The sequence below is a fragment of the Saimiri boliviensis genome, chromosome 16 (assembly GCF_048565385.1).
Source record: "Saimiri boliviensis isolate mSaiBol1 chromosome 16, mSaiBol1.pri, whole genome shotgun sequence".
Taxonomy (NCBI): Eukaryota; Metazoa; Chordata; class Mammalia; order Primates; family Cebidae; genus Saimiri; species Saimiri boliviensis.
The window spans coordinates 67,076,200-67,095,904 of record NC_133464.1 but is presented as its reverse complement, the minus strand read 5'-3'; the positions used below and the strand labels follow the sequence as shown (position 1 = coordinate 67,095,904).

At 41.6% G+C, this 19,705-nt stretch overlaps 1 long non-coding RNA gene across 1 annotated transcript in view; it reads left to right on the top strand.

Annotated features, from left to right (window-relative positions):
* Nucleotides 1–19,010, top strand: part of LOC141581642 (uncharacterized) — a 228,024-nt gene extending 209,014 nt beyond the window's left edge. The window contains exon 10 of the long non-coding RNA XR_012514410.1: nt 18,888–19,010. This is a non-coding gene — a long non-coding RNA (uncharacterized LOC141581642). The remainder of the gene's footprint in view (nt 1–18,887) is intronic.
* Nucleotides 19,011–19,705: the final 695 nt, after the last annotated feature.

The window sequence follows — 19,705 nt, the reverse complement described above, 5'->3', positions numbered from 1 at the left end:
TAATTCCCAGACTATGTCATGGTGCTGAAGCTACAGTCACATCACAAAACACACATACTCAAGCAATTCCATGGCGACTCATGATCTAATAGAATCACTCCACTGATTTTTTGAGTCTGAATTTCTTGCTGCTGATTTGCAGTTTAACATCAGTTGGAACACTAACCTTGTTGTCTTTTTTTTTTTAAACATTTGCCACTTGAAGATGTTCTTACTCATGCCACAATATAGGTCTAGAAGATTTAGGGGAGATATAAAGAGGATGAAATAAGTCACATCTTTATTCCCAGAGGAAACTCAAATACACTTAGAGTTGCTCCCGTATTTCATTGAATCTATATCACTATTGCTTGTTAACTGCAGAATTATTTTATAAGCCATGAAGAAATGACACATAACCAATTAAGCTATGACATAATGCTTCTTTAAAAAAATGAGATTCTACAGGACATGTTGTTGTATTTATTTTTATTTTTTAGAAATGGGGGCCTCACTGTGTTGCCCAGGCTGGCTTCAAACTTCTGGGCTTGAGGGATTATTCCTACCTACAGGCATAGTGGTACATGGGACCATAAGCACCATGCTAAGCCACAATGCTTCTTCTCATATTTCAATTTTTAATTAATAATTTTAATACATATTTTGATTTCGGAGATGTTAAAATGTGAAAAAAAATCAACAAAACATACATGTTCATTTCACCTATTGTTAGAGCCAGTAATATGGGCATTCCCAATGAAAGCTACATTTCACACTTTGTAAAGTAGGCATTGTCAATGATAAGAACTATTATTTCAGAAACATTCTGTTTTATCACAATTATCATGTGAATTCTGAAAGGACTGAAAGCTTGGACCTTGTGACAGCTGTTTTCCTGGGTGTGAATGGACACGGTCTAATGCCCAGGATTCCACTTACGTTACAGTTTTATTCTGCTTCCATGAGCCCCTTTACTTGTTTTACATCCAACATTCTTTCTATGAGAATTTCTTTTAAAATAATAGCCACTCCTTGGTGCCGTCCACAAATAACCAGCCTTGTATGCTTGCTGCTGACTCGGCACTGCCAGTTAAACAGCCTGTTTCCCAGGGCTGTCTGGGTTCCCCTGGTCCCACCCAGGGATGCTAGGGCCATGTGGGCCATTGCAACCCTAACTGGCCTTGGAGATACAAGGTTGCCAATCAGGCTGCTGTCAGTCTCTGTTTAAAGGTGCAGTGAGGTTGATATTTTCCAAGGGAAGAATAGAAAAATGTGGCCTGCTTTCTTTTCTCATTTTATAATAGGAAACTTTGCTTGTGAAAAATAGTTGCATTCAAAAGGGTGAGAAGTAAGTTAAGAGCCACTGTGACTGTTTTCATCAGGAATGGTGACAGAATTTTGACGGTTTGCTTACTTGTCAGTCAGGATGACTTTTGTCTGGGAGCAAGGCGTAGGAGCTGTCAGGACAGAGGGGTGTGATGGAGAATGCTCTACATTCCTCTGTCAGTTTGTGTAACACTAGCCATTATTTGCTGCAGGCTACTGTGTGCCGAGCACTGTTGTAAGTAATTCACAAGCTTGAGCCACTTATTTCTAATAACACATACAGTAAGTGGGTAATAGTATTTATCTCACTGATAAGGAAACTGAGTGTTGTGTGTTGCATTGTGTCTCCTTAAAACTCATATGTTGATAGGCATAGGCAAGGACTTCATGACTAAAACACCAAAAGTATTGACAACAAAAGCCACAATAGACAAATGGGATCTAATTAAACTCTAGAGCTTCTGCATAGCAAAAGAAACAATCTTTACAGTGAACCAGCAACCAACAGAATGGGAAAAAATTTTTGCAACCTACCCATCTGACAAAAGGCTAATATCCAGAATCTACAAAGAACTAAAACAGATTTAAAGAAAAAAAACAAAGAAACCCATTCAAAAGTGGGCATAGGACATGAACAGACACTTTTCAAAAGAAGACATATATGAAGCCAGCAAACAATGAAAAAATGCTTATCATCACTGGTCATTAGAGAAATGCAAATCAAAACCACACTGAGATACCATCTCATGCCAGTTAGAATGGCAATCGTTAAGAAATCTGGAGACAACAGATGCTGGAGAGGATGTGGGGAAGTGGGAACACATTTACACTGTTGGTGGGAGTGTAAATTTGTTCATCCATTGTGGAAGACAGTGTGGCAATTCCTCAAGGACCTAGAAATAGAAATTCCATTTGACCCAGCAATCCCATTACTGGGTATGTAGCCAAAGGATTATAAATCTTTCCTTTATAAAGACACATGCACATGTATGTTCATCGCAGCACTGTTTACAATAGCAAAGACCTGGAACCAACCCAAATGCCCATTGATGATAGACTGGACAGGGAAAATGTCGCATATATACACCATGGAATACTATGCAGCAATAAAAAATGATGAGATCGTGTCCTTCATAGGGACATGGATGAACCTGGAAACCATAATTCTCAGGAAACTGATGCAAGAACAGAAAGTCAAACACCACATGTTCTCACTCGTAGGAAGGTGTTGAACAATGAGAATACATGGACACGGGGAGGGGAGCATCACACACTGAGGTCTGTTGTGGGGGACTAGGGGAGGGGCAGCAGGGGGGTGGGGAGTTGGGGAGGGATAACATGGGGAGAAATGCCATATATAGGGATGGAGATGGAGGCAGCAAACCGCATTACCATGTATGTACCTATGCAACAATTCTGCATGTTCTTTACATGTACCCTAGAAGCTAAAGTACAATAAAATATATTAAAAAAAAAAAAAACTCATATGTTGGAGTCCTAAACCCTAGTACCTAAAGATGTGACTATATTTGAAGATAGGGTCTTTACAGAGACAGTCAAGTTAAAATGGGGTCATTAGGTTTATTGGATTAGGATCTAGTTAGGTCCTTGTAAGAAGGGAAAATTTGGGCACAGACAGGCATGCAGAGAAAATGAACATTAAGATGGTCATCTATAAGCCAAGAAGAGAGGCCTGGAACAGCTCCTTCCCTTACAGCCCTCAGACGAAACTTCCCTGCTGACAGTGGCAGGTTTCTTTGACCTTCCAGACTAACTCAGAAGGAAGTCTCAGACTCGTAGCTTCCAGAACTGTGAGACAATAAACTTATGTTGTTTAAGCCACCTAAGCCACCTAGTCGTAGCACTCTGTTACAACAGCTTATGTAAACCAATCTACTGAAGTTATGAGCTGACACAAAAACTTAGGTGTGTGAAGCTGGAGCCTGTACTCAGTTTGACACCACTCTGCAGTCCTTACTGGTTGGAATGATATTTCTTCCCAGGCTTCACGCTCCTTGAAAATGGATGAGTCCATCTGTGTGGGTGCGTGGTTCCTATACATTTTCAATATTGCACAGTGACTCCTTCTGCCATGCTCCATTGTCGGTGAAATATCAGTTATATTATTATTCCCCAGGGAGAAGCCAGGGCCAAATTGACCCTATGCATTTGTCCTACGGTCTGAAGGCCCACACTTGGGTCAGCACCAGAAACAGACTTCAGGGATGCTATTGTCCAGGTCAGCCTCTGGATCTGATGATTAGGGTCACTATGACCTATGACTGGGGGGCACTGGTTAAGGCATTTCAAGTCTCCTTAAATTATATCCGTTGTCATGTCATTCAATACTCAAAGGCTTGGATCCTTCCATCTCCTTGACATGCGGAATAAAGCTGTTAGTCCTTTATCAAGCATTCGAGAGCTTATACAGCATTGCCCAGGCCTTTGTTCTCATTCCTTGCTAGAATATCCATGCCTTTTCTCCCCACATGCACACGTGAAGGCATGCACACACTCAGACCCATTCTGGGCTAACAGAAATGCTGGCTCACCCCCGTCAGTCCAGGATTCACCATGTGTTTCTCACACCCGGCCTCTGGCTCTAAATGTTTTCTTGAACTTAAACTTCTTCCTTTTCCCTTTTTCACCTAATGACATTCTACTCTCTTGCCCAGTTCAGTTCAAACCTTGAAATCCCCAGACATTTCTTCCATCTCTTCATTTATTTCCCCTCTAACTCAAAGTCTCATGACGTGTTTCCCAGCCAGACTTCCAATGCAGACAGTTATGACTTTTAGCCCCATGAGCTCTTGGAAGGCTCAACTTTTGTCTTTTCAATTTTTGTGTCCTACACAGTATTTAGCATGGTCTTCTTCATACAGTGGATATTCAATCAACTGTTGCTAGACTTAATGCAGTCCCCAGGTCACCCCAGTGAAGGCTTCCAAACAGGCTCCAGAAAATTCACCAGCCTTCAGAAATGAAAAGTGAAGACCGGGAGCCTCACCCTTCACTTTCATTTTAAGCAGAGCCAGCTCATAAAGACAGAGTCACTCTTTCTCATGTTTTTCCTGGAAGACAAAGTGTGGGTACATGATCACCAAGTGTGCTTTGTGGTCTCAGTTTCACTGTCTGCTAGCTTATAAGGTTTTATTTTGTTTCTAGACTTAAATACTTTGACCTCCAGGAGGAATATTAAAGCATGCCCCAGCAATAACTCCTTTAGCTTCAGTCAGGAAACAAAATGACAGCTCCGATAGCATGGTGGCCCCAAACAGAAACAACATTCAGTATCAAACTGGAAACTTCATATGGTCGAATTCTATTGCATTTCTCTAGATTGCCTTCTTCTTATGAAATGTGAAGGCAGTGCCAAAGCAATATGCTTCCCAGCTTACGGGCCTCACTGAGCCTCCCTGTCCAGTTTAAAACCACTCTTGATCCCTGTGCCTTGATCTTGAGAACAACTTCATTAGCAGGATGATCCAAATCCTATGTCCCTTTGCCATGGGAATAATTCATTTTGAACTTGATAGAAAGTATTCAGCCCTAAAATGACAGCAGGGTGTAATTGTTTAGTGTTAACCTGGAGTCATTTGCCTGGCGACAAGTCCTGGCTCCAGTACTTACTAGATCTTAGGGATTCTATATATGACTTAACTTTCTGGACTTCAGTTTCATTATCTGTAAAATGGGGCATTTCTTTATATTAAATAAAGGACTTGTCTATAAAACCGTAATGATAAATTAATTAGTCAATACATGTAAAATGCATTGATTAGGACCCTGGACATAGTAATTGTTGGGTTTGTTAGATGTGACCACTTAAGTGATCTCTTCACTGTAAAAAGGAAATGGCAGAGAATTGTATTGGCTTTGTTGTGAACTCTTTCTCAAAATCCTTTCCCTCTGCTTCCTTTTTCTTTTCAGAACATGTTGGAAATTATAAGCAAACATGTAAGTGATGTATGTATATTTTGTTTCATAGACAACCTCAGTGTTACTTTCTGGCATTCTTCCAAAGTTTCTTACAAGTTATCAATCCTGCCAGGACAGAGTGTGTTTTCTGACCACTTCCCTTTTGCAATTAAGGACTGTGACCACTCGCTTACGCACAGACTGAGACCAGCAGCCTTAACCCCAAAGAAGGTCAGAAACTCCCAGCTCTCCCCGCCAAGGGGGCTAGCTGAGAACCCGATACTCTGTGTTTCAAGGCTGTGGCTAAGGCTGTGACCATAGGAACTGGGAACACCCACCAGCACCCTGTTTCCCCCAGCCCCACTTCCTTCGCTTCAATGCCATTAAGCAAGGTTGCAGCGCCTTGTGAATGTTTTGAGTAGAGTTAGGTTTCCGGGATTTATTGTTGAGTTGCTAAAGATTTGGAGAGAGGACAAATAGACAAACAGACAAGCAAAGAAGCAGATGGCAGACACCCCTGGACATAATAGCACTATGAGCAGACACACTCGGGATGACCCAAAATCCTGCAGAGAGGTCCCTGAAGATCTAGGCTCTCATCAGAGCCCCAGGATTTGGTCAGTTGCTCTGCAAATACAGCCTGCCCTGGACATGCAGCAAGGAGGCTTTATTTGCATGGGAAATTTGCCAGTTTGGCCTCCAAGATAGTAGGTCACAGTAAGGGTGGTGGTGAGCTTTCCTGTTTACTGTCTACCTTCGTGGACACATTGAATGCAGGGGCTGATAGGGGTCTACAAGGTCTATCTCCTCTTCTGTTTTCAGATTTGGTGTCTCAATTAAATCCAGTGCTTTGCCTCTTCAATTGTGCTTTATCTCAGTGCTTCTCAATAGCATCTGAAGGGTAGAGAAGTAAAAGAAACACACAGAGATTTCTCTTCTGAAGGTGTGGGAGGGCATTGGAGTGAGGCTGGTTGGGCTGATGATAGAAAGGTCAGATTGCGCTGTGTCGTCCACAGGCTTTCCAGCTGGGCAGGAAGGCTTCCCCCTCTGACTGCATCATGGCACTTCTTGTACATACTCACTTACCCACAGAAACTAAACTTCACGTGGGTAAAGCTGTGCCTATGCTGTTGGCTACTGCACGCTCAGCATCACCACAGTGTCTGGCACCACCAGACTCCTTGTGCCTATTTGTTGAAATGTCTACAAGCAGACTAAATACGTATAAGTTGGGATGGTCCTGATTTCAAATATATTAAGCCCCTTTGTCTTTGTCTCTGCATTTGTGTTTGCCAGGACAATCATGCTGGCTTGGGGTTTTATCGATATGGTTATTGCATCTGTTTTCCCTTTTCTGTGATGGAAGCAGGGATAGTGGCCCTTCAAGAGCTGGGAGCAGCATGTCCAGGCAGCCTGTGATTTCCAAGGAAAATGGACTCCAAACACTCTTCCATCCTATTTGTTATGGAGTCTTGTCATATGCTGGCTTCTTCACCCAGGATTGATTATAATTCCTTGAGATCCTGGAATCCCATCTCTCCCTGGAGAGAAGTTAAAAGTTTAAAGAAACTGAAGTTACTGGATCTGGTGAGGAGGACGTTGAATGACCCACTTTAAGATGATAAAATGTTACGTTCTTTTGAAGACCACATTGGCTGCAAGAGTATAAATTATAGCTTAACATAGGAATCAAGAGCCATACAATTTTACCTTTTCATCTAGTAATTATTTTAGGAATATAGCCTAAGGATCACATACGGAAATCTGCGAAAGATCCATACCTAGTAAAATTCATTGCATCGTTAACATATGCGAGCCAAAGTGGGAAACAAGTTTAATGTCCAACAATAGGCAAAGGCTGAGAAAATTGTGGGGTGCAGCTCTTAAAGTGGGAAATAGGACATTTTGTTGTGGTTCTTTTGATACCATAGATGTTTTCTGTCCCTAAAGAACAAACCACTGAATTTTTAAGTTGAAAAAAAAAAAAAGTGATGTGTTTAACACTTGGCAATCTCTAGAACCCTAATTCTTTCTACTTTTGACTCTAACCCTCAGGAGCATTAAGGATTAGGTGGGCTTTAGAGATAGAATGAGGCCATCTATCGTTCTCATAATTTGGGATTTAGATTAAAAAGCTTAGTGATTTATTCCTAGTGTCACCAAATAACCGTGGATGTTAAAAGAAACATCACAACCAAAAATAGAGTCAAACTTTTACTGAAGATTTTATTGATAATGAAAGATATGTGTTGATGATATTGAGATAACTTATTGAGAAATACTTACAAGGGATAACATACTGAGAAATATAAATGATAACTTATTGAGAAATATTTATAACATCAAATAAAAGCAGAACACACATGCATACATTTATATAAATACATACAAATACTCATATACTAAATTATTAACATTGATTTTCACCAGTGATTTTGAATTATTACTTTCTTCTCAATATTAAGTAAAATTTTATATTAAATATAACATTATATTAAACTATAATTATTAAAACATTTAAGATTATAGCATGATGGAGTTTGGTTAACTATAAAGAAAAACTTATTGATGGAAAACTGAAAAGTATTTAATACTGTACTTAAAATGAACTCCTCTGGTGAAATATGTGGCTGCTTCCTCCTTGAGAGTTAGGGAGAAAGAAAGGCAATTTCTCTCCCTGAAAGGTTAATGAATCTAAGGGCTGGGCAACCCTGGACCACAGGATACCTCTTGTGTCCTAAACACCTGTTAAATGATGGTGACACAGGAAGGACGGTCTAGTGCTGCAGCCAGAAACGGGTCCCTGTCTTGCCGGCCCATGTTTTTCTTTTTTTAAATTCTTCTGACAAATGCTTTGCCAGTGAGGTGGTTCAAACACCTGTTCCAGGGTATTTATGATAATGCCCTCTCTTACCAAGTTTCCTATATTTCACCATCCTTAATAAGATCCCTCCTTGTTATCACCTTCCCCCATTCAGATCCCCTTTCAATGTAACCCCCATTACAGATGGTGGAACCCTGAGTGGTGGGGTTGACTTACTTCTCTCACTGCTTCCTATATGCTGTATTGTCCTGGTATACAAGTCATGCTGATGGAGTAAATGTTTTCATTAACAAAGCTTGAAGCAGCCTAAGCGTTCTTGCCTCATGCTTGGCTCTGACCTTCGCTCTTGAACTGTGAAGTCCAGTTTTCTCAGGGATATAGATCCAGATCAGGGCAGGCATCAGAAGAGGGCAGAAGAGTCCTCTGTGGTCTTCAGTAGCCTTTGGGTCTACCAAATATGGTTAACTGTCTAATAGAATGGCTATAATATGACCATCTTGAATGGTAAAAGGAATCACCTACTTGTGATGGGCAATAAAGGCAATCTTTGACGTGAAATGAAAGGCAATATACCTTTCATTCATTAATAAATTTGATTATTTGGGGGCAGTACATAGAAGAAAATATTTTATGGAGCAGGTACATTGTTCCCAGAGATCCTGACAAAATACTACTGGGACTAGAAAGATCTGATAAGAGTTACTATTCATGGCAGCCTGGGTTTTCCTAGGACCAACCTTGAAAGAATTGACTTGGACTTGGGGAATCCTTCAGAGCTTCCCTGGCCTCCCTGGTGGCAGGCTGGATCCTGGAGCTGTTTCCTGGGAAGACTAATTCATTCTGGGAAATGGGAGAGGAGAAAGAAAAGGCAGAGGGTTATCAAGTAAACTGACACAATGTATTTGTTACATTTAGGACAAAGAAGTCCAGGAAGGGAAAAGAGCTCCAACCCAGGTTAGAGAAGTTCCTTGTGTTCCTCCTGGCTCTATATTCAAGACAGGAAAAGAGGATCCCAAGCAAAGAGGTCGTATCCCTACTAAGAAGTTTGGCTTTACAGAGATGGAACCAGAGTCTGCATTTGTTTGCTAGGGCTGCTATAATAAAGCACCAGGGACTAGGTGGCTTAAACAACAGAAACTCATATTCTCAGGGTCTTGAAGACCACAAGTCCAAAGTCAAGGTGTTGGCAGGGTATGCTTATTCTTTTTTTTTTTTTTTTTTTTTGAGACGGAGTTTCGCTCTTGTTACCCAGGCTGGAGTGCAATGGCACGATCTCGGCTCACCGCAACCTCCGCCTCCTGGGTTCAGGCAATTCTCCTGCCTCAGCCTCCTGAGTAGCTGGGATTATAGGCACGCGCCACCATGCCCAGCTAATTTTTTGTATTTTTAGTAGAGACGGGGTTTCACCATGTTGACCAGGTTGGTCTCGATCTCTCGACCTTGTGATCCACCCGCCTCGGCCTCCCAAAGTGCTGGGATTACAGGCTTGAGCCACCGCGCCCGGCCGGTATGCTTATTCTTAAAGGCATGGGGAGTGATCTGTTTTAGGGGCTCCTCTTGGCTTATGACTGGCCGTCATTTCCCTGTGTCTTCACATTGTCTTCTCCCTGTATGTGGCTGTATCCAGATTTTCTCTTACTGGGACAGTCATCAGATTAGATCCCAATCTAATTACCTCATTTTAACTTAAATACCTCTTTAATGACCCTGTCTCCAAATATGGTCACATTCTGTGTACTGAGGGCTAGGACTTCAACAGAGGAGGGTTTTTTGGGGGGCCAGGGGAAAGAGGTACAAAATTCAGCCCATTGACAAAGCCCACTTATTTCAGACTATGGTAAACTCTGACACAGGAATATCTCCTAATCTTTAGTGCCTATGGGTCTGAGGTCCTCAATCCTTTTCACCCATAGGACAGCAATGGTAAAATGGCCAGTCAACATGGCATGCAAGACCTCGCTCTTACAGCAAGTACTGAATGAACCATGTACTCAATTCCAGCCTATCCGGACCTGCTGTCCTTCTAAATGGAGCAATTGCAGAAAAAGCAAAGTTCTATGGTGAATCCACAGTCTGAAACCATGAAATTGGGCAGCCTGGCTGTGTGGTGAAGCCCATTAATTATGATGTGCCCTGATCATGTTTATTTGTCTAAACTCTTCTTGGTGTTGCCAAACTGCCCTCCTTGGACATTAAACAACGAAGAAGTGAGAAGCCATGCCGTTGTAGTCATCTGTGGCTGCAGGTCTATGGTGAAGAGGCCCAGCCAGACTAATAGGAAGATCTGGGACACAGGAGACACGCTGCATCTCACTGGGATGGGCCTTACAAGTCCCAAGTCCCATGGGGCACAGTTTTGAAGTGACTGGTGTGGTCCCTAGGGCCAACTACCATGTCCTTTATCAGCCAAAAGTTGTGCAGGTTAAACTGATGGATTGGGGGCAGGGGGATGGATGATGAGGAGAGGGAAACACTCTCAAGGCCTTTCCTAAATGCCTTTTTCCTGCCCCAGACTGTGGTAAAATAGAGCAGAGACCAGCTGGCCAGCCTTGTTTGTTTAAGTTGTTGACTAATCTCCGAGTTCATGTGCTGAGCTGGTTCACGAAGTTCTTGAGCTTTTATTATCCTTAGACTTCTGACACAATGAGAATGAAGTAAGAAACTGCTACTATCTTTAAAAGCAGCCTATAGGATTGAGTGAATTAAATGTTTGACTTTGAATTCAAAGAGTCAAGGAATTACAAAAAGTTGTATAATGTTCAGAGAGAGCTAGTCTGTGCCAGGCACTGTGTTAGATTGTAGGATAAGAATAAAGTTAAATTTTCTCAGCTCTGTCAAGAACTCTACTCTCTCCAGAGTCATCTGTCATAGTGAGCCTCAGCTTATTTGAAGTATAATGTTTTAAATGCAAAATACTAATAAGCAAACGTAGATAGGAGATTTTAAAAAGTGAATATAGACCTGTGCTCTCCATTGTGGCAGCCACATTTCAGGTGTCCATAGTCACACATGGCTAATGGTGGCCATATTGGACAGTAGAGAAAGAGAATATTCTCATCATTGCAGAGTGTTCTAGTGAATACAGATAATGAACAATAAATATGACTCATATAGAATATTTTTGTTTCAAAACAGTTTGCAAACTGCAGTTTATGACTCTGCGAAGGGCCAGTTAAGATTGTTAGTTTATATGTCAGGACTGGAAGTAACCTTAAGGATTACTGAGATTAACTACCCACCCAATGATTAATCCACTCTACATCTTCCCGAACAAGCCTCTGTCCATGTTGGGCTTGACAACAATAGATATTTACCTTCAAAGGCAGTAGATTTTATCTGAACTTTCTTGAGTTCAAGACGATTAGTATAATTCAGTACGTGGCTCTCAAGCCTGTAATCCCAGCACTTTGGGAGGCCGAGGCGGGTGGATCACGAGGTCAATAGATCGAGACCATCCTGGTCAACATGGTGAAACCCCGTCTCTACTAAAAATACAAAAAAAAACTAGCTGGGCATGGTGGCGTGTGCCTGTAATCCCAGCTATCCAGGAGGCTGAGGCAGGAGAATTGCCTGAGCCCAGGAGGCGGAGGTTGCGGTGAGCCGAGATCGCGCCATTGCACTCCAGCCTGGGTAACAAGAGCAAAACTCCGTCTCAAAAAAAAAAAAAAAAAAAAAAAAAAAAAAAAAAAAAGAAATGCTAATTTTTCTTGGAAAATATTAAGAAATTTTATTTTCTTATAAATGCCTTTAGAGAAGAGTCATACAATTTCCATAAAAATTGTGTATATCAAAGGTAGATGTCAAATGTAGTGTAAATGTCAAAAATCAAATGAGGTTATGTAGTCTGCCCGCTTGTCTGTGGCGTCCTTACGTATGTTAATAACAGTAACAAAAAAGACTTTAGGAATATTAACATGCTAATAGATGACTTATAATTAACAATGACTTATGTATTTCTCAATAAGTTTTTTCTCAAAAGAATTTTACAATTGAAAAGTAAATGTTCTAGATAAAAAATAAATCTTACCTTTTATAACACACACATCTTGAGAATTATAACCAATCACAATAGAAATACTTAAACATTTTCTTTTCTTTCTTTCTTTTTCTTTTTGAAACAGAGTCTCGCTCTGTGTTGCCCAAGCTGGAGTATAGTGGCACATCTTGGCTCACTGCAACCTCTGCCTCCTGGGTTCAAGTGGTTCTCCTGCCTCAGCCTCCCGAGTAGCTCTGATTACAGGCGCATGCCACCACACCTGGCTACTTTTCATATTTTTAGTAGAGACAGGGCTTCACCATGTTTGCAACACTGGTCTCGAATTCCTGACCTCAAGTGATCCACCTACCTCGGCCTCTCAAAGTGCTGGGATCACAGGCGTGAGCCACCACACCTGAGCATATTTTCATAGAATGCCTCTGCTTGAGTAAACAGGGTATACTGATGTACTCTGGCTTTTCCTCAAGGTCTTGCCATGGTCGGCACCATCGGCGTGAATGGGACCATCGCACTGCTGAGGGGCACCCGCTGGGCGAGCCTGCAGCCATCCTAGTGTGTGTTCCTTGTTTCCTGTGGGATTCCTCTGGCTCTCTCCCAGCATTCACCCAGCATTTCTAACGGCCGGTGGCTGCCCTTTACTAGAGGGGATGTCTAGCCAGTGCTTCAATTCTTCTCTCTTTTCATATACACTGGATTTATTTTCAAAGATAAGAGCCAGATGAGGGCCGGGCGCAGTGGCTCACGCCTGTAATCCCAGCACTTTGGGAGGCCGAGGCAGGTGGATCATGAGGTCAAGAGATCAAGACCATCCTGGTCAACATGGTGAAACCCCGTCTCTACTAAAAATACAATAAATTAGCTGGACATGGTGGCACGTGGCTGTAATCCCAGCTACTCAGGAGGCTGAGGCGGGAGAACTGCCTGAACCCAGGAGGCGGAGGTTGCGGTGAGCCGAGATCGCGCCATTGCACTCCAGCCTGGGTAACAAAAGGCTAATTCCATCTAAAAAAAAAAAAAAAGCCAGATGATTCCTCAAGATTACGCTGCCACCAAGGAAAGTACATGGACTTTGTGACAGAGCTTTTCCTCGGTTCCTTTCCTCCTACTTACAGTGTCGACTGATGTTGATGGAAATCTGACTGGCTGAATCATGATGCTGTGTAGTAGTCATTGTAACAACAACAACAGCAAAATAATAATAATGAGAAGAAGAATGGTGAGAACAGCATGCATAGATTAAGCACTGTTCTAAGGATTTGGTATAGATTGATTCATATTATACTTGTCACAACCCCGTAAGTACTGAATCGGACCATGAACCACTTAGATGTAACAGCAGTGGGACCCTGTAGCCACTCCATTGAGTGTTTTATCTTTCTAATGATGAAACTAAGGCACAGAAATATCACCCAGCCAGTAAGTGGCAGATCCTGGGATGAATCACAGGACATGTGGGCTCCGAGCTCCTCTTTGTAGCCATTTTGTTTTAGGATCGATTTCTAAAGCTTTCATTCTGCAATGGAGCATGACTATATGCACGTGTAAGACAATCTGTTATTTCTATCCTCTATTTTGTAGGGGGTAACTTTGGTAAAACCTGTGAACAGTTTCATGAGCAGGAGCTTGTTGTAACAGAGAGATACATAAGATCTCCAGTCAGACGGAGCTGACGGTACACTGGTTCGGGCATTCAATCCCTCTTAGTTGGAGCACAATTTGGATATCTCAGTTTTCACTCTTTTTCTTCTGTCCTTCCTAGAAAGCTGGCAGTACCTGGTCTGTATGTGAGTTTGTGATACACGTGTGTTGCTGTAGTGATGATGTCTGCCCCAGTGGGTATGTCTGATATGTGTTGCTTCAGAAACGTCTTATCATACACATTTACATATGTATTACTGCTTCAATATTTTCAAATTCAGGAGGATCCACTGTATTCAACAACGCTAATAAAGGGCCTGCTATGTGCAGGAATTTCACTAGGTGATGAGGGTTTCACATGAGGAATAACACAAATTCTATATCTTCAAGGCTTTTATAATCTACTGGAGAAGACACTCATATAGTTAAAGTCACTGTAAAGAGAAAAGTAATAGGATAAAGTGAGAGGGAAGCCAGATGTGGTGGCTCACATCTGTAATTCCAGCAGTTTGGGAGGCCGAGTTGGGTGGATTGCTTGAAGCCAGGAATTCAAGACTGGCGTGGTCAAAATGCTGAAACCCCACCTCTGCTAAAGAGAGATGGGCATAGTGGTGCACACCTGTAGTCTCAGCTACATGGGAGGCTGAGGCAGGGACATTGCTTGAGCCTGGGAGGTGGATGTTGCAGTGAGTCAAATTTGCACCACTGCACTCCAGCCTGGGTAATGTCTCAAAAAGGTAAAATAAAATAAATAAAAAATAAAGGTGAGTGAGGAGTAAGAGAGGAAGGGGTAATAGAAAATTCTGGGAATTTGGGAACAGCAAGAGGGAGATACCCTCTGGGCTGAAGTTTGAAGGTTGAAGAAGGATCAATTAAACAAGCAGAAGCAGGAAAGTGTTCACAAGCATCTCAGACCTATGCATGCGAAGTGGAGCTTGGTCAACCTGCCCTTCCTCCAGAGTTTTATTTCAGGGAGTGGCACCACTCAGTTGGCAAAGACAGAAACCTGTGTGGCATCTTTGACTCCTTTCTCTTCCTCGCCTTGCCATGACCAGTCAGTCACCAAACCCAATAGATTCCACTCCTAAGTGGATCTGAGGCCCACTGCTTCTCTCCACCACTTCTGCCACCACCATGCTCATCTCCTGGGCTGGATGTGGCTGTGGTCTAGCAACCAGCTCTCTCTCCATTTCTTTCTACCACCCTCCCTCAAACCAACTCTCCACATTGCAGTTAAAGCACATTCTAAATTACACAACAGACATGTCATTTTCCTAAGAAAAAAAACTTTCAATGATTCTCCATTGCTCCCAAATAAAATTCAAATTTTTATTGTGAGTGACAAAAGCTTTGTGACTCAATCCCTGCTCATTTTCTAGTCTCATTTTCCCTATTTTTCCTTCTAGTCTGATCAAGCTACACTAAACTTTCAGTTCCTTGAATACATCCTGTTTTGCTTCTGGCTTTTATATGTGTGTTTTCCTACTTTGCTTGGATAACTGACTCATCCCACAAGCCTCATCTTAAATATGGCTTCCTCCAAAAAGTCTATTCTGGACTTCTAAGTCTAAGTTAAAGACTTCCCTCGTGTGCTCCCAGAACACATTTTACTAATTACACTTTATGGTGAGTGCCTGTTTGCTTGTGTATCAGTATGTTAAAGAGAAAACTAAATCCTATTTGGCAAAAACTCTTATATTTCAAAGAAAGATACCTGTAGCAAAGGAATCTGGAAACCAAGTTAAGGAGATACATGATTGAGGTCAAGCAATAGTTTGTTTAGAAAATCTGTGAGAGGGGCTTTGAGATAAGCAGTTGGAGAGGTTGATATTTGTTGTGAAGTTTCTGGTAAAAAGGGCCTGGGATTTGTCTCACATCTAAGAAGACTAAAAGCAAATGGTGTGGCTAAAGCTGCCTCTCTGGTGGCAGAGCTAAGACCAAGCTGCACGCAGTGAAAACAAACTGTGTTTTCACTGACAACAGGGCAGAGTGTGTACCAGGGATGTGACGTGGGCAACCAGAAAGGACAGTCTGAGGATCATTTTTAAAGGGACCCCATCCAAGAAGGTTTTCAACCAGAGGCAGGCTGTAGCCAGAAAAAAGAATGGGACATGCTGTTAGTTGCAGAAATTGAGGGGAGAATTGTAAACATTCAGCTGGGGAGAGGGAGTTTCAGTCAAATGTTTCTAGTGGGAAAATCTTTAAGAAAACACGAAAGTGTCCCATGAATGAAGTGGATCACTTAAGGTCAGGAGTTCAAGATCAGCCTGGCCAACATGGTGAGAAATGAAATCTTCCATGTAATAAATAAAGCAGTTTACTGAATGGTTTTAAACTCTCATTGCAGGGAGGAAATAATATGCTTTATTTTTTCTTTGCACCTATTAGGTTCTATATTTTTGATGTGATACAACATTTGCCTTAGAGTATAAGCTTTGTGGGCACAACAATTATCTATCTTATTCAGCATTATATCTCCTGTGCCTACCATAGTACCAGACTCATGGTTGGTATGCAGTACATGTTTGTTGAAGGAACAAATTATCAGCATGAACAAAGAAATAGAGGTCTGAAATAAATAATATGATGTACAAGAAAATTACAAGTTATTCTTTATGTTCTAAAAGTAGAACTGTAAGTGCAAGGCAGTGATGGATGTTGAGGCTAAAGACAGAGATGGGAAAATCTTAAGGAAAAGTTTGTGAAGAGCTTGGAATTTATCTTAAGTGTTGGTAGGCTGCTGAGTGGTTTCAAGACGGGAAGTTATACATCCAGTTCATGATAAATAGATCAATCTGGAAGAATGGGTTTAACTGAGAGAAGACTGCTGGCAGGAGGATGAAAGGGAAGGCATTTTAGTACTTGCACAGGAAATGATGAAAGACTTATTTACAGAAGGAGGGGACAAGCACTCTGGGAATATGGCAGCATAGGCTTATTCCTTGACACCCTCCTATGCCATCTCAAACAATAACACAGAGAGTATGTGGGGAGGGGAAATCTATCCGAGGCTTCAGGACCTGAGGAGACAGTATAGGAACAGAAGAGCACAGGTCAACTTCTCTTGACAAAATTATTTACAGCAATGAGCAGACCTAAGTATTCGTAGATTTGGGGAAGTCTGAAAATAGAATCAATCCCATGGCTTGTTGAGAGACTATAATCACTTGACCAGGTGATCACCATGCATCCTAACAGACATATGGAATCTACTTGAAATGTTCAGCCCTGTGAGAGTCCCAGTACCTCTTAAGCTGCCATCCTGGTGAGGAAACACCTTCCTTACCCTTCACTTCATGGATGTCCACTATTGTCCAAGACCTTTCCAGTAATCTGACATATCCAGAAGCAATGGGGACTGACACGAGTGGACACTGGTAGGAAAAGAAAAGTCAGGTATTACTTAAAGGGTCTCAGGAGCTTAAAAGAGGGACTTGAATCAAATAAACTCAGCAGCTTGTTTACAGAGAAGTTTTCATAAAGAAACAGGTGAATTTGTAAATGATTGTAAGGAGAATTATTGAGAAGGTACAAGAAGCTATTGCAAATGATCAGTTGAAGAGAAAAAAGGATTTCTTGAAATAAAATTTAATTCTGGACTTTTAAATCCAACAGATCACCTGAATAATAGAACAGAAACTGATGAAAAATTGAACATAGATCTAGATCAAATGAAGGAACATACTCAGGATGAAAACATAAGTAAAGGCCAGGTGCGATCGCTCATGCCTGGAATCCCAGCACTTTGGGAGGCCGAGGCAGGCAGATCACTTGAGGTCAGGAAGACCAAACTGGTCAGTGTAGCAAAACTCTGTCTCTACTAAAAATACAAAAATTACCAGGCATGGTGGTGCACGCCTGTAATCCCAGCTACTCAGGGGAATTGCTTGAACTCAGGAGGCTGAGGTTGCAGTGAGCCAAGATTGTGCCACTGCACTCCAGCCTGGGTGACAGAGGAAGACTCTGTCTCAATAAATAAATAAATAAATAAATAAATAAATAAATGTAAATAAATGAAATGAAACTGCAAGCTAAATAATGTATTATGGAAAACCTAATATGGCAAAAATAGGAGTTCAAAGAAGAAATATTTTTTAAAAATTGTTTTCTGAGAAAAACTGAAGTGGAGACAGATTCAGGAAACGTTTAGGAAATGAATCCAATAAGACCCTTTGATACTATTTGATTATGTTTTCCGAAACAACTACCATCTCTCTGATTAATTTTTGTATTTACCAAAAGTTTATTTAAAAGCTCTAATACTTTAGATATTAATTTTATTTTAGGAATAAGTCTGAGATAATATTAATAAAAACCAATCAAACAGAGTTACTTCCTAGAAAGTAAGAGATAAAAGTACTCTAAATATTTCTTTTTTTTTTTTTTTGAGACAGAGTTTCGCTCTTGTTACCCAGGCTGGAGTGCAATGGCGCGATCTCGGCTCACCGCAACCTCCGCCTCCTGGGTTCAGGCAATTCTCCTGCCTCAGCCTCCAGAGTAGCTGGGATTACAGGCACGCACCACCATGCCCAGCTGATTTTTTTTTTTTTGTATTTTTAGTAGAGATGGGGTTTCACCATGTTGACCAGGATGGTCTCGATCTCTCGACCTCGTGATCCACCCGCCTCGGCCTCCCAAAGTGCTGGGATTACAGGCTTGAGCCACCGCGCCCGGCTCTAAATATTTCTATCATTGTGCACAGAAGAGATAAACAGTTACAAACAGGTTTACTTCATTCATACATGACCAAGATTTTTTTTTTTCCTCTTCCACCTCCCATTCAGTTTTGCATGATGTCTGATAATTTACCATCAGAAATGCACTCCTTTAGGGCTGAGGGTTGAAAATCAAATCCTAAGCCCCCAACCAACTGAATGGGCTGTTTGGCCAAGGGGACCTCAGAGAAACCTTAAAATAATAATAGTTAAAAAAACCCACCTGAGTTCCCAACCATGACGGGACAGTAGGTCAGATACCTCGTTATATCCCCTTCTTTTTGCTGCTTAGACACAGCAGCTGACCAGCATTAATGTTAAAACAGAGATCCTAAGACTGGCAGAATAGACTGTTTATGGCAATAAGATACCAAATTGTAAACAAGACCTGTGGCCATGTCAGGCATGGGCTAAGTCACATACTTTACACTTAACAAAGTAACTGTGTTCTAATTGCCACAAGGTTTTTTTCTCCCTCTTTCTCCAACAGCTAAACAACACTGGCTTTGAGATAAGTGATGTTGAAGCAGTTGCAGCTGGCCAGCCATCAGACACCGAATAACTGAGCCCCAACCTGTTCCACAAGCCACAGTGAGAGCTTTGATTGGACAAGAGATTGATTTCTGTAACTTTCTTCTGATAAGAGCCCACCAACCGTGAACTGGTTCTGGCTGGTTTTACAGAGGATGCACATTTGAGTGCCTTCCTGTCCTTCTTCACCTAATTCTATACATTTAAATGTTAAATCTCCATCCCAACAGGACTATGGGATGCAGGTGACACGCATGTTTGCTTATCATGCATGCTCATGCTCTTTCATGAATATTCATAGCACTTCCTGTGTCCTGTTGAATATGTATGCTTTGCCGACCCCTTCAGCTTAAATTCCTGTGTTACTCTTCCCTTCTGTTGAAAAGCTTGCTTTAGGTTTTTTTCCATTGGCAGGCTGCCCTTTCTGCCTGCAGGTCGTAATTCCATTCTTAAGAAATAAAGCTCACCTTTCTAATTTTATACATTATGTGATTTAAGTTAACAGGGGTAAGGCAGTATATTTCCAGAAGACTGCCAACATAAAATTTTAATTCAATTGTCCATTGACACAGTCAATGTTAATTTGTTATCACTTATTAGCTAATGTGTTAGCTGAAGGGAGTGTAAAAAGAACAAGTTGCTTGTAAAGGGTAATGGGTAAACTGGATTAGATTATTAGGGAGGTCAGACCTAGGTGAGAGGTTTCATTGGGTTTTCGGTGAGCAGACTATGAGCCTGGACCTGAGATCAGAAGAGGCGGGAACAGACAGAAAAGGA